Source organism: Lutra lutra, chromosome 1 (assembly GCF_902655055.1).
Source record: "Lutra lutra chromosome 1, mLutLut1.2, whole genome shotgun sequence".
Taxonomy (NCBI): Eukaryota; Metazoa; Chordata; class Mammalia; order Carnivora; family Mustelidae; genus Lutra; species Lutra lutra.
This window is the reverse complement of record NC_062278.1, coordinates 165,883,354-165,898,843: the sequence shown is the minus strand read 5'-3', so window position 1 is coordinate 165,898,843 and position 15,490 is coordinate 165,883,354. Positions and strand designations below refer to the sequence as shown.

Genomic DNA, 15,490 nt, shown 5'->3' with positions numbered 1-15,490 from the left:
GAATCCCTGGCATCAGTCACCTCCTCCTATCCCCTTCCTGGGCCTCAGTTTCCCATCTGTGAAGGGGGGTGAGCTTCGTGATGCTTGTGGTCATTCACTGAGGGAGGGTGTTTGACCCAGTGTTGTGGGGAGTGGGACAGATTCTGTCATCAGCCTGCCCTTAACCCTAACCCCAGCTTCTCACACTCTCCGTGATCTTGGGCATGTTCCTTGGGCTTTCTGTGCCTCGGTTTCCCCATTTGTAAACTGCCAGTGACAGGAGGAGCTCATGGAGTTGTTGTTAATCCGCATGAAGTACTTAAAGGGTACACAGTTAATACCTGAGAGGCGGTAGATTTTAGCTGTGACATCAGGGCTGCCAAGTCCAATTGTAGGGAAACTGGACCATGGTACTTATTCAAGAGAGATGTGTTGCTAGACAGGAATGCACTGTCTCTCCTTCTGGCCACAGACAAGGCCAGGGGTAAGAGCACGAAGGAAGAGGCGGGGTGGTAGTTTGGGGGGAGCCAAGTGAGGGTAGGGTGTTGCTCGTGTGTGAGGTGGTGGTACCTGGGACATGGTCGTAAACTTGGTGACATGGGACTGAAGCCCATGGTCATGTGCATGTGCTTGTAGCCTGCTAAGAGAGGGTGGTCCAGAGTGTTTTAGAAATCACTTTGCCCATGGATTGGAAAAATTGCAAAGTAAGGGGACTTGGCTCTCAGCTGGAGTGAAGATTTCTTTGGACGGACAAGCAGCCTACACCCAGGGCAATGGAGAGACCTGCCTGGAGACACTGAAGCTGATGCTTCAGCCCCGTAGTGCCGAGGTGGGGCAGGGTGGCAGTGCGTCCGGAGTCCTCAGCTGGTGGCCGGTGCTGAGCTCTGGTACTTAGGCAACTCTGGCATCCTCGTCCCACTGGGGCTGCTTCTGGCGCCTAATGGGGCTAAGAGCTCTGGAGCCCTGCCTCAGGACCCTCACTATTCTGCTCTGCCCTCCCCAGCCGGCTCCAGCCACCAGACAGAGAGGCAGCTGGCTACAGTGGAAAGACGGTAGCGTTTGGGCTAGAGAAACCTGGCCTGAGTCCCAGTTTTGCCCCTCTCTGAACAAGTGGCCTGGTCAAGGTGGTCCCCTCTGTGAGCCTTATCTGCCAAGTGGGGATCCTGGCAGGAGAAGCGGTTGTCGGTAGCAGACACAGCAGGTGCCTAGTACATGCTGGCAGAAGGGGACGGGGTTCAGCTGGCTTTGGGCGAAGCCGCAGCTGTTTGTGATGGGTCTGGAGTTGGCACAGGTTTGCTACTAGAGCTGGAACAGGCTACCGAATAAAAATGATAATATCCGACACTTGGGTGGCCTTTGAATTTTACACATACTTACCTTATTTGAACCCGCCCCAGACACTTTACGATGTTGTTGGTATTATTCCCACTTTACACACAAGGAAACTAAGGCAAAAATGAAAATCATGTCTGAGCTATGCAGAAAGTAGATTTGGTATTCTGGTTCACCTGTCTTTCCTGCTCCCTGACTTTGTTAGGGGGTGGGAGGTTGTGGGCCTTAGAATGGAGGGAGAAATAGGGGTGGGATGGTAAAAGAGTGGAGAGAACCTGCAGGGCCCTACCCGGCGCCAGCCCTTGGATGGGCGTAGCGGTGTGTTGTCACTTGACAGAGACCACAGAGGACACCCTTGGAAGCTCTGGCAAGTGACCTTGAATCCCAGAAACGGTGTGTGCCAGCCCCAGGAGGTCCTCTGGGTATAAGAACTGTCCTCCACATTCCCTAGGAGGATTTTCCACAAAGAATACGAGAAAGAAGGAACTAGAACAGTGCTGGGCTTACAGGTGTTCAGTAAATGCTGGTTGTTCCTATGATTCTTACTGACTGCTATCAAGTACAGTTGTTTCTGCCATGATTTCCTGGGGTAGGCCCTGGACTGGATCCCGAAGTGCAGTGAGTCCCGTGCGGGGGGTTGGAGAGGAAGTGTTTGGGGAAGCGGCTCTTTCCTCTGCTGTTACCAGAGGAGGGCCGGGGGGTGAGGGGGTGTTGTGCAGCCGCGCAAACTCCAATTCTCTGTTCCTTTGGGGTCATTGACTTTCCTAAGAGCCATAATTTAAATGGGCAGGGTTTGCAATTTTGTTTTTGTTTTCCTACTTAGTAAGAAATGGCAGAATGACCCGGGAAAGCCTTGAGGAGGGCAGTGGCTTCTTAGCACTATTTTGAACTTTTCCTTATGGACTCTTATTTTCTTTATTATTTTTTTAATATTTCATTTATTTATTTGACAGAGACAGACACAGTGAGAAGGGGAACACAAGCTGGGGGAGTGGGAGAGGGAGAAGTAGGCTCCCCCCGATCAGGAAGCCCAATGCAGAACTCGATCCCAGGACCCTGAGATCATGACCTGAGCCAAAGGCAAAGGCTTAATGGCTGAGCCACCCAGGCGCCCCTCCTTATGGACTCTTTGAACCGTATACAGAAGTAGAGAGAATGGTAGGGTAACCCCCATGGGCAATTGTATTTCATTGATCCCATGTTATTTTAAGACACATACCAGATATTTTGATGTTTGTAATCAGGGACCTGTCCTGTGGAGGTGGAGATGTCAAGTTGCTGGGGTTGGGTTCCTGGGACAGAGCCCTTAAGTTCCCTCAACAGCCCTTGGCTGTGTGGCCCAACTGGGGAAGTCGGAGCCTGGTCCAGTTTCCCAGCTTCGTAGACCAATAGTGCCTACTGCATTCAGGGAAGTCTGTGATGGAGACCATGTGTCTGCAGGTGGCCAGGGGAGGCCAGGCCTGTGCCATCCCCCTCATGCAGGGCTTTCCTGGGGAAAGAACTGGTTTCAGGTCAGGAGTGCCTAAGCCATCTGCCTTCATGCCTAGGCTCTCTGGGCAGGACTGGGGCTGCTGAGTGTCCCCATGGGCCCTGCCTCTACTCCCCTTATTGCCCCTTGCCTGCCTGGTAGTAGAGTCAGGCAGTGACACCTGCCTTTGCCCCGAGACGGGTTGGCCCCTCAAACTCACTTGGCCTCTGGACACATACTCAGAGCAGTCTTCTCGGCTGAAGAGACCAGGCCCTCCCATTCCTCCCCTGACACTGTGTCTGCACTGTGCTTCCCTAAAGCCTCTGCCAAGGCCATCTTTCCTTCTTGCCCTGTGGTCTCTTCCATCCACAGCTTCTAACGATGCTGCTTTTGAAGCCTGGCCCATGACAGGTGCTCAGTAAATTTTAGTGGCAATAGCTATATTAGTTTAATAGTATTCTAATATATTCTTAGGAATATTATTATTACTACCCCTAATGTCTTACACAGTGCTTGGCACACATAGGGCCCTCAACCAAGTTTAGGTAAAAAAAAAAAAGAAAAGAAAAACAGGCAGCGGGACTGAGTCCCACCCCAGTCCTGCTCTGAGCAGTGACTAAGCCCTGTCCGCTCACCCCTCACTGTCCTCAGGTGCAGACGCTGGGGTTAGGCCAGGTGGGCAGGTGCCTACCTTCTGAACAAAGGGTGCCCCTTGAGGCCTTTTCCCACTGTTGCATGCTCACAGCCTTACAACCCCTCGCTTCACCCCCAGGGCCCCCATGCATTGTGGGGAACAATGGTCCTATGTTGTGATAGTAACATCTACCTGAGCCCTTCTGGGTAGCAGGGCCCCGGCTGAGGTTTTGTGTCTGCATTATCATTTGTGACATAGACAATACTCCCCATTTGATGGCTGAGAAACGGAGGCACAGAGAAGAAAAGGCACTTACCCAAGGTCACACAGCCCCTCTCTGCCACATGCCAGATGGGCAGTCTACAGGGAAGAGCTGTGTGTTAAAGCTGCAGGTGCAGGAGGCATTCCCTACTCTGGGCCTTTGTCCTTCCCCCAGACCCTTTCTGCATGCCTGCTGTGGCACAGGTTGCAGATGGGGGCCAGTCCCGGGAATGCTGTGGTGCTATAGGTCCTGAGAGCGCAGGAGGAGGGGGGTGGGCAGCTGGGGTGGGTGCGTTTTCCCTGCATAGGGGAGAACATGCGGAGGTTGGGGGGAGGGATGAGTGCTGGGCCCAGGGTCCTGCTCAGCCTGCCCTCTCCTCACACCACCCCCCTGCCCCGTGTGAGTGGTGTGGGCCTCAGTAATTTACATGACCCTGCTGTGTGTCAGTTTCTCCATCCCCAAAATGGGGAGAGGATTCCGCATCTGTCTCAAATGGGGGTTATCTGTAACACCCAGAGGGAACCCTAATGTGAACTGTGGACTTGAGGGCATCCTGCTGTGTCAGCAGAGGTCCATGGATTAACAGATGTACCACTGTGTGGGTGGGGTTATTGAGAGTGGGAGAGGTTGCATTGGGGAGAGGTGCACAGAAAATATGCGAAATCTCTACTTTCTGCTCAGTTTTTCTGGGAACCTGAAACTGCTTTAAAAAATAAAAGTCATCGGAGGATGCTAGGAGATGGTTCGGTGCGAAGTGCTCGGAGCATCTGTTGTTGTCATTGTAGCATTCTTTGCACCATCATCAGATTGTCCAGTAATTGGGTCAGTCACTTCACACATGGATTTGAACTCCTGGGGACACAAATGCTAAAATGCACCCCTTCCCGGGGTGAGCTCGCAACTGGGCAGTGAAGTCCTGGGGGCTCTCCTGGGCTCCTCTCCCTCTGCCGTGGGGTACCATGTGTTTCGGGGAGGGGAGCAGTGCACACTGCCACCGGCTGGAAGTCACAGCACCACACTGCTGTTGCATGGGCGTGGTGGGGGGCCAGCAGGACGGACCGCAGGCTGGGAGGTGGGCAGGGAGCCTGTGGGAGGAGCATGTCGGCACCACATGCAGAGGTCTGGACCATGAAAACAATTTGATGCCATAAAAGACACGAACGATTTGCATTTTAGAATGTGCTTTCTGGAAGTTAAGGGTGGGCGAGGGCAGCATCCCCCTACACCTGCCGCCGCCCTGTGAGGACAGTTTAGCATCGGTGCAGGTCTGGGGTGGGACTGGAGAGCTGGGCCCAAGGTTGTCCCAGGCTTTGAGAGGCCTGCATGCCTGACGCTGGCCAGCAGGGTGGGCCGGAGGCAGTGAGGCCAGCACGACGGGCATCTTCCTCCTCTCTGCCCACACTCTGTCCCGGAGCCAACCTCCCCAGCCTGTGCCTCCTGCCCGGCACTCCCAGGGCGTCCCTGGGGCCTGGCCCAGCCCTGTCTGCTGGAGCCTGCCACAGAGAACTGCTTTCTTTGAGCCCATTTTGTGCGTATGGAAATAACTAGAGGCCTCTGTATTTAATTTGGCTCAGCCAGGAAGATTTTTGGCTCTGTGTGTGCGTGTGTGTGTGTGTGTGTGTGTGTGTGTGTGTATTCTAAAAAATCTTTCCAAGTGAGCCTCGGGGTTGGAAGCTCTGGTCGTCTTTATGCACTCAAAACCAACAAGGACTGCCCTGGCTTAGCTGGGGTGATGGTCTGGCTGAGAGTGGGCTATAGGAAATGGCCAAAAAATAAAACAAACCAGAAAAAAAAAAAAAAAAAAAAAAAAAAAAAACAGAAAGAGAAGAGAGTGATCCCATACACAGATGAGATCATGGTCAAGGAAGCTGTTTTGTAAACTTCGTTGCTTGAGGCCAGGTGAGCAGTGGGTAGGATGAAGGGGAAGGGGCTTCTGAAAGTATAAAGCTCCATACAGATACACAAGAGACATTTCTGGTTTCCTGAGGAGGCAGTGCCTAGTTTGGTGTTGGACTGGAGAACACTCATCCTGAGCCCCTCTTTTTGGCCTTGGCAATCCCAGCACTCTCTCTACATCAAGCCCTTCTTCAGTGTGTGGCCCACAACAGAGACAGCTCCACATGTCTACACAGGGCTTTGCCGATGGCAGAGTGTGCCCCACCAAGACCCACATTCCTGTCACACCAGTGGGGCAGGGGAGTAAGATCCACTGCAAAGATGAGACAGCCAGAAGCCCAGAGAGGTGAGGTAACTTGCCCCAGGTCACTCAGCCCTAAAGTGGCCACCTGATCTCGACCTGGTCTGATCTCCAACCAGAGCATCCCCACATCCTCTGTAGGCATGCCTGGAGCCACCAGGACATTGTTCCAGATGCAGAGACGGGCAGAGGGGACTGCCAAGGAGGGGCAGAGCTGGGCTTCCGACCCCAGGAAACCACCTACAAGTCCGGTCTGGGAATATCAGATGGCTTTTCAGATCATGTCTTGGTTGTAGGGACCTGAGGAATAAGGACATCTGGGAAATTGGGGCTCGGTGGCTATGACTGTGGGCTTTTGGATTGTGACCAGTGTGGTGGTGTTACTTCGGGAGAGTCTCTTAAAAGTTAAACGGAAGAAGAAAAAAAAAGTTAAAAGGAGGATACAGCAGAGTGGAAGGCCTTGGCATTCCCACTAGTTATGCAGAGCTGTAGGAAGGCTTAGGTCCTGCCCCTTGGGACTTGGTGTTCTAAATCAGGTTCCTGGGGAACGACTGAGCCCAGAGCTGCAGATCAGACCGCTGTTCTTTGAGAAGGATCCTCTGTGAGCTTTGCAAGAAGAGCAGATGCCTTCAATAGGCAGGAAGGTGACATGTGGGGAGGAGCAGGCAAGGGTGGCGGGTGCTAGGGAGTGGTGAGGACTGGGATGGGGTAGAGCCTGGGCCGTTGGGTGTGGCTGTCCCCAGCTCTGTCTGTCATCAAGCAGGACGATAGGCCCCGTATGGCCAGATCCTGAGCTGTTTCTCTCCCCAAGAAAAGTCAGAAGTCTGACTTTTCATTATAAAAAAACATCTAGTGTTAAATATTGGTGGTTTCTTACAGCTGGGTGGAGCGGAGCAGGGGGATTGGTGTTGTTTGCTTTTCTAAATACTCTTTGGGCCTGGGGACCTTGGGAGTCCCTTGCATGTAGACACTCTGTCTTCCAGAGAGCTCTGTGAAGTCTACAGTGTCTGTTTGAGGAGTGGTGGGGTGGGCACTGGGCCTTCCACCCAGCTATCCTGGGGATAGGACCCCGGGGTCCTGGATGGGTGGGCCTCACCCCTACCTTGGTCCTGACCCAGATAGCACTGGGGAGAATAAAAGGGCTTTTTCACAGGCTGTCTGTGGAAAGGCTGCCTGTCCTGGGTTTGACTGCAGGCCTGATGATCAAGGCCTGGTTTTGCGCTTGGTTTGGGCCTTATCCCTGGTTTGGTGCTCCGGTCCCCAGATGTAGGGTGAGATCCCAGGCAGCTTGAGGAACTCTCTGGGATTAAAGTGAGCAGCCCCTTCCCAGGCAGAGGCCCCGGCTGGGTTTGATGGGATGGTGTTCGCGCCAGCCCCCAGCCCCTGCCCTCAGGCAGAGCATCGTGGCTCCCCTCTGCCAGCTGGCTTTCAGCCCAAGTAAGAGTGCGTGTTTGCCAACCTGTGGCATGAGACTCTGCTCCCGCTTCCTGTCTGAGGCCCTGCCAGTGCCAGCTTGGCCCCACAGGCGTCCCGGGGCTGTGGGAGGTAGGCCCAGGGTAGCTGAGCCCAGACGTCCCTGAGGGGTGAGACTACATGGGGCCCCTGTTCCTTTGTGACTCAGGGTCTGGAGACCAGTGCTCTGGGTGTTGGTGACATATCCGTATCTCGGAGAAACTTGCGGGTTTCCGCAGCCATGAGTACTTCCAAGGCCCAGCTGCCAGGCAGGGGAGCGAGTGTGGACACAGGCCCTTGTCACGGCTGTGCCATGTGTCAATGACCCAGCAAGCCTCTCTCCCCTCTAGGCCTTGGTGCTCCTGCTCACAGATGAGAGGGGAGTGAGCCCTGCCCCTGGAGGGGAGTGAACCAGGGGCCCAGGTAACGTGCCAGGGGACAGTGGGCTAAGGGGGTCTGAAAGGAAATCAGGAGGGGTTCAGTCCTACGGCTCCTGGTCCAGGGGAGAGGTAAGATAGGCACAGTTGCGGGGGTCAGGGAAGTGCACCTAGCACAGACAGGGCTCTCCATGTGTGAATGCACAAACAAGTGAGGGATGCTGCTTCCCTGGTGCGTGTGGGCTTCTTAGTCCCCAATAGCATCGCTCGTTCACTCCTTGGTTCGTTCATTCATTCACTCACCCAACAAATACTGAGCGCCTGCTCACACCACGCCCTGTTGGCGGCCCTAGGAAGGCCTGGTAAGACACAGAATCAGCACAGGCAGCCACACCTCCACCCTTCCAGGCCCCACTCTTTCCTGGTGGGAGATGGACTTAAAGATCAAAGGGAAGAAGGTGGTCAGTGAGACGTGCTGTGAAGGGACCACAGGAGTTCGACAGGACAGAGGCAGTGGAGGTGGCATCATAGACCCAGAACTACCCCTTTCCCCCACATCTGCCATTCTCTAGGCTCCGGGAGACACCCTGTGCAGGCCCCTGCACACCACGAGGGGCCTTCCCTAGCTGCACACTGGGCACCATGTTTCTGCACAGCCAAGATCCTCTTCCCGACAGGAGCCCCCCAGCATCAGGAATATTCCAGGGTGATCTGCTTGCAGGTCCTTGGGGCTTCCCTGCAGCCCCTCCCTGTCCCCAGGATGCTGAACTCCAATCTCCAAAGCCCACTCCAGACCTCTGGGCTGTTTTAATGGGAGTGACTCACAGCTGCGCCGTGGAACAGTCCAGCTCATCTCCAGCAGGGGCAGACAGATGTTCTTTATGTTCAGGAGTGAGGCCTGGGCTGGGGAGACTGGAGCCACCACCTTCCCGGGGCCAGAAAGTTGACCTTGGAAAACATGTGGACAGGACAGGGCGAGGGCCTGGCATATAAACTGGCTTCTCGGGACAGCAGACATTCCTTCCTCCCTCTGGCTGTGCGCTGATGAGAACAAGCCCCACCGGAGGATGAGTACTGCTGAGGGCCCTCCTGGATAATTCCCTCTAATTAGGCAAAGCATTAGCTGTCTGCAGGGTTCCTTGCCAGGGGCACCGCTCCCCCCCCCCCCCCCCCCCCCCGCATTGCCTCAAAGTAGCCCGCTGCCCCCTGCCTCCGACCCCAGGAGGGTGGGAAATTGAGGCTCAGGGAAGCTGGGGCTAGAGAGTCCCACTGTCCCTCACATTCAGCATCAGAATGGAAAGTGACTTGCAGCGCTGTGCAGGGCACTCAGGACTAGAGGGCAGGGAGCGAGCGTCTGGCCACCACTGTGCGCCCTCCTGCTTGGACAAGGTGCCACTTGGCCCCTTTCCTGCTATGCTCAAGCTGTCCAGGAAGACCCTGCCACTCCGAACTGCCGCCCGCACCCCCGCCAGGGGCTGCTGACAAGCCGGGGGAGGCTGGATGTTGGTTCAGTAAGCACAGCTCTAAAAAGAGCCTCCCGCTTCGAGAAGTTCATTGTTCGGAGTCCTGTATTTTTATGCCTATATAAAAGCCACTCCTGGAGGTCTGGGTGCTGGCTAATTAGGGATAATGCTGTAGCCGGGAGGGGCATCTGGGCCAGACCTTATGTCGGCCTCAGCAGGGCAGGGTTCAGGGTGAGACGTTAGGAGGAGGGGGTTTGGCCCGGAGGTCAGAAGGCAGTCAGCAGAGACGCAGCCAGGCACCCATGGTGCGGTTGCTCTGGGAGCAGCTGTTCTGGGCTTAGGGGCCCCCTGAGAGGTCAGAGGGTCACAGAAGCCAAGACACATGGGTGGGGGTGGAGACCAGGGGTCAGTGCTAGGAGCTGGGGCCCCACTCCAAGGCTGGAGGGAACCTCCCATTTCTTCTTGGTTGAGACCTCTGACTCCTGAAATTTGCCCTGCCTCGGCCCCGGCTTGCTGGTAGGAGAGCTCTGGCCCCGTCAGCAGCCCACTGGTCCCCCTCCTTGCCCCTCAGGAACTGGTGGGACCCCCAGAAGAGAGGCCCCAGCTGGCTACGCCTTCTGCTGCCTGTTGAAATCTCAGTGGGCCACCCCTCTTCTGTGACCGTTCAGATAAGCTGGGGCTGTCCCAGCTTTAAAACCAGTCTTCCAGTCTTGCGGCCCCCCAGTCCCCTTCAGCTGTCACTCAAGCCCCCTGTCTTCTCTGCCACTGTCCTGGAAGGCTGCTTCTGCTCCAGCTTCTTTCCTCATCCTGCCACAGCCCAACTTCCGACCCCACTCTGTGCCAGCCTTGTGTTGCCCTGTCCCTGCTCTCTGCTGCCTCAGCGGCTCGTCGGTGACTCTGGCCTCACCAACTTGGTGGCATCAGGACCCTGAGGATGCCTGTCCTTCCTCTCATTCCTCCCACAGGTGTCTTGTGCCTTGTCACCAAACCCCACATAGATCTCTTCTCACTGTCCCCACCTGGCTGCCCCCAGGCACTGCCATGTCCTCCCTGCCTCCTTCCCTGCTCTCAGCCTGCCGGTTCTGGGCCTGCCCGCCCTCCATGCAGGCCACGCTGAACTCCTCCATCCCTGTTGACACTGTGGACACCCACCTCCCTGGCTCCGTCTTCGCTCTCACAGCCACACAGCTCCTCCCTGGGTCCTGGCTGAGGCTGCATGCCTCCTAGGAAGCCTCCAGGGCACAGGGCTCTGCTGCCTCCACCCTGCAGCCCTGGTCGCTTCCTCTGTTCCCTTCCCTAACACGGCTGTCATTCTGAATTAGTTGCATCCCCCAGTGTGCCTGCGAGGACAGGGCTGTGTCTGTCTGTTCACTGCCATACTCACAGTGCCTGGCAGGGGTCGGTCACCTAGTTGGCATTCGGTATGTGTTCCCTGAGTGAAGCGCCAGAGTTCTGTGTTGTAATGGAATCAGTTTCCCGTCCTAGTGGGGAAGCCCCAGTTCTCAGGGCCGGACATGCACATGGTCACATCCCCACATGTAGTGGCACCGTTGAGTGCTGTAGAGGGAAATGAAGCAGGGAAGGATAAGGGTGGGCCCGGGAAGGGTATGGCTTTTAAACAAGGTGAGCCAAAGGAGGTGAGGAAGTGAATCCAGTAGCCATCTGAAAGAAGAGACCAGGCAAAGGGGAAGGCATGTGCAAATGTCCTGAGGCAGGAGTATGCCAGGGGTGTAGAGTAACAGTGGGTCCTGGGTGGGGTGGCCAAGAGGGCATGGAGGGAGGAGGGGGGTCGCAGGAAGAATGTTCGTTCAGGTGTTATAGTCTTCTGGGTCACTCTGAGGATTCGTGCTCTGGATCCCAGTGATCTGGGATCAGAGGAGAGGCGTGGTCAGGGTTGTGTTTTAACAGGATTCCAGCTACTGTCTGGGGAAGGGGGGGAAGGTGTAGTAGAGAGGCTGTGGCAGCAGCACAGGGAAGAGGTGATGGCAGTGAAGACCAGGCTGGTGGCAGGGGACAGCCCTGTGGGTCAGAGGTTGCCTCTGCTTTGAACGCAGAGCAGCCAGATCTGCCGACAGATGGGAAGTGGGGTGTGAAGAAGAGAGACTTGCCAGGAGTTACTCTCAGATTTTTGGCCTGAGCCGCTGGAAGGATAGCATTGCTCTCAGCCGAGGTCAGGGAGGCTGCCGGAGGAGCTGGCCTAGGGTTGGGGGGAGCACGAGCTCCGTGTCCATCCTGCCATTGAGAGGATCTACTCGTCATCCAAAGGTGGTGCTGGGCAGTTAGATGTTGGGGTTTGGGGGGGGGGGTGCTTCTGTGATTACTGTGTATCTTCCTTAAAGCAAATTTGGTTAACTTGTTAAAGCAGGAACCCACCTGACTCCCCTCCCCACACCCGCCAAGCCCTTCCGGGGTGGCTCTTGGATTATCCAAGATGAGGGAAGACGGTGTGGAGAGCCTCCCTCACTTCCCTGGGGAAGTCTTCTCTGTCCCCTTCTTGCTGGGCATCCCGGCTGTGTGTCCCTTTACACACTCACTCTTACCTTGAAATGTACCCACCTGTGTCCTCGTACCCTGCTCCTTGAGGCCAGGCCAGCCCTGGGGGGCTGCCTCCTGGCCCAGGAGTTTTCACAGAGTGGGAAGGACTAGGAGAACATCATACAGCTGAGTCCTGGCTCTGCTCCAAGCTCCGCAGTCTTGGGCAAGCCACGAATCCTGAGTCTCCTCGATGGGATCGTTGCAGGGATGAAATACGTGGACATGGTTTGTGCAAGGGCTCCCATGTGGCATGGTGGGGGGGTGTATTTGGGCGGTGACCCACCCTGAGCTGCAGCAGTCCCTGAAGACTGGTTTTCTAGACCCTGCTGGAACACCGGCACTATCCGCTAAGGCAGCCCCTTCCCCAGTAGCTGAACTGCTAAAAATCTCTATCCACTGAAGCTGCGGGGCTGCCTTCACCCTGCCTCTGGTTCCTCAGACCTGCCTGCTCCCATTGCCCTCTGTAGAGATCTAGGGGTTGTGGCTGGTCCCAAGGCTGCCTTTCCCCAGCTGAGCCCTCCCTGCTCTGCTCAGAGGACATGGCCTTCTTTTCCTTCCCACACTTACCTCCTCCCTAGACACTGCCCTAGTCTGTCTGCATCCCTCCCCGAGGACCTGGAACAGAGTAAAGCCATCCCCTTCCCTGTCCTGAGTGATAGACCTCAGTTAATATGGCCCTGGGCAGCAAAGAGCTGTAGAAGTCGCACAACAGAGCATGTAAGGGCTGGGAAGGAATTGTCCCTGCCCCGGCCTGGACTCCCTTTCTGGAGATCAGAAGCCCTGGGAGCAGAGCATGGGGGAGGCCACAAGGCATGGAGGCATGAGGGCATCCGTATTTCGGGAGGCTGTTTGGCTCTGGTGCACGCAGACTGCCAGCAGTCTGTGTGGACCAAGGCTCCTGGCATGGGCGTTTAACCCAGGAAGGCTTTCAGAGCCCTCCTTCCTGCAGCGGAAGACCCAGGCCACTCTGAAGAGGGCAGCTACACCATGTGATAGGACCTTAGCTGGCTACATGCAGCCCAGGCTTATTTCTCTTGTGACCTTACACAACCCCAAGACCTCCAGGCTCTGGACCGCAGCCCCGGGCCCCTGGCATGTCACCTGCATGATTTTCCTCTGGGCAGCTGGGTGGCCAAGGAACCCACTTGGGGTAAGTGACTTGGCCCCACTGAGCCCCAGAAGGCACAGCTCCCTTCTAGCTCCCAGGATGGTAGTTGAGTCACAGGCTGTGTTTGAACACTCAGTACAACACCTGTACCCAGCAGGTTCCCAGGAGAGTCACTGCTGCTAACCCACCCCGTGTGTGTGCATGTGTGTGAGTGACTAAGAAGTCCCATAAGCCCAGTGAGTAAATGTTCAGACTCAAGCCACACTGTCTGGGTTCCAGCCCCATGACCTTGGGGTTGAGCTTAACCTCCTAGGGTGGTTTGTTAGAGGATTAAGTGAGTTACTTAGGACGCTTAGAAGACCGCTGACTACGTAAACATTAGCTGTAACTACCATCAGCATCATCAGGGTTGTGGTGAACAGCCAGCCCCCTAACCAGAGGGTCCCTGCTTCCCCCTGTCCCCCCTTGCCTCTCTGCCCGTAGAGACTGCCCTCTGACTAACATTTTTCTTGAGAAAAGTAATTCATGACTTCATAGGCCATAATTAGAGACATCCATGACCCGAGTAGCCGAGGGCCCCTGGCCCTGACTCACTACCCAGCTAGAGTCAGGATGTGGCGTCTGGGCCATGGGGCCCGGGTCCCTTTCTGGGACTCTCCCGCCCCTCTCTAGGGCCTCGTCACCAGCGACTACAGCCCATGGCCAGAGGAGGTTGTCCGCGTAGAGAGAGGCCCCACAGCAGGCAGAGGCGGGCGACCTTGGCTTGCACACTGGGCCTGTCTGCCCCCCCATTTCTAGCTGCCGGGATGTGTAGGTTGGGCCCTGTCCATCCGAGTAACCAGAGACGGCAATTACAAAGTGCCTTTTATGAGCCAAGCAGTCTTTTAAGGACTTCTCTGTGATAACTCTGTTACACCTCATAGCAGTGGCATGAAGTCGGCCCTCTGTCCCCATTTTGCAGGAAAGGAAACTGAGACATGGAAGTATTCCCACCCAGTCACACAGTTGATAAGCCGCAGAACCCAGAGCTCTGACTCAGAGGCTGAAGCAGGGAGCCCCCTCCTGCCCCCTCACCTGGTGGAAAGGCCACAGGGATGCTGCCGGGGAAGAGGGGAACTTTTCAAAATGTGTTCTTAGTTCTTAGGTGTTTTTCGTCATCCTAGGGCAGTCAGAAACTCTAGATGCTGTTTGTAGTGATCCAGCCATTCCTCCACGTAAAACACACGCACCAGACTCCGGCAGAGGAAGGCATGTTGGGAAAACTGGAAGAGGGGAGGAGGTGGTTGGGGACACTTTCCGGGGACTCAGGGCTCCGAGTGCCCAGGCCAGCAGGGGAAGACTGGGGACACATCCGTGTGTAGGTCCAGCTGTCATCTGGACGGCTGTGCTGGGCCAGGCCCATCTCAAGAGCCCCATTGTGCACATGTGGAACTTTGTCAGGAAGGAGCCAGTCTCGGTCACTGATTTGCAGGAGGCTGGGGCTTTAAGGGACCCATCCCTCATGGAGCAGGACTCTGGGAGGACAGGGAGTAGACCCTCTCATACTGTCTCTTTCTCCAGGTAATCTACACAGTGACAGAGTATGGGAATGGGGGTCACACTGGGGAGGGGTGGCCCTGTGCAGGAAGTAGGCTTTGAGCTGGGACCAGAGTGTGGCCTCTTAGAACCAGATTACTCCCAAGTGAAGGGCAGTGGGGAGCTACAGGGTGAGGGTCTAGATTCAGACAGTCCAGAGCAGCTTTTAGCCAGTAGAGGAGTCCTTTTGTTCTATTTCTGACAAGTGTCTGACCTGCTATAGCTTGCATATCTCCAGTGACAGAGAGCTCACCACCTCCTAAGCACCCCTAACCATGTGAAAGTGTTGTCAGGTTGGGCAGACTTTGTCATGGTCTGTCCATGGAAATCTGTTCCCTCTGCCTCTTGTCAGTCTGTCAGAGGCTTGATGGTAGACATCCTTGCTTGCTCCCCTCTGGCTGCTTTTCTCCTGGCCAGGCAGTCCAAGCTTTTGGTGAGAGGTGGTTTCCAGACCTGGATGTTTATTCCTGGCATACTGTAATTTGGGGGTTGGCAAGTAGGGTTCATGACACGTGCCAGCTGGGGTCAGTCACGTGGAACTCGGCTGGAAGATGTGCAGGAGGGAGTCTGTGATCCATTAGCGATGTCGGCCAGCCGAAAGTGGGGCGAGCAAGTGCCCCAGCTTTGTGATCTGCACTCTCGGGCTCCAGACAGCCCATGCAGCACCGAGACGCAGTCCTCTGCTGTGTTCTGACACCTGTAGCGGCTGCAGGGCTGTTGTGGCTTCTGGTTTTGTATTAAATCGTGGTGGTGACTGGCTTCCCAGCTGCGTCACAACATCGGCTCATGTTAAACTTATAGTCAGCCAAAAAAATCTTGTCTTTCTCCAAAGAACAGCCATCAAACCGATCTTCCCCCTGGGCTTGACATTGTTTCCATTATATGGATATATAAGTAATTTAAATCAATCCCTGTTGACGGACATTTAGATTATTTCCAAATGTTTATAATTAGAACCAACACTGCGGTGAAATTCCTTGTATTTATCTCTTCGCAGATCCACTCGTTTCCTTAGCGTGAATATCTAGCAGGGGGATTACTAGACCAGGAGCCTCTTCGGAGAGTGCTGGGGAGTGGCCACCTAACTGTCATAGAATGTTCCAGAAAC

The 15,490-nt window shown here is 55.4% G+C and overlaps 1 protein-coding gene across 12 annotated transcripts in view; it reads left to right on the top strand.

Annotated features, from left to right (window-relative positions):
• IQSEC1 (IQ motif and Sec7 domain ArfGEF 1) overlaps nucleotides 1-15,490 on the top strand; it is a 375,511-nt gene that overhangs the window by 307,894 nt on the left and 52,127 nt on the right. The window contains exon 1 of one of the 12 annotated variants that reach the window (XM_047743602.1): nucleotides 3,068-3,074. The exons of the other annotated variants lie outside the window; for them this stretch is intronic. The gene's annotated coding sequence lies outside the window, so the exon portion shown is untranslated. Of the gene's footprint in view, nucleotides 1-3,067; nucleotides 3,075-15,490 lie in introns of those variants that run through there. 12 annotated transcript variants of the gene reach the window in all.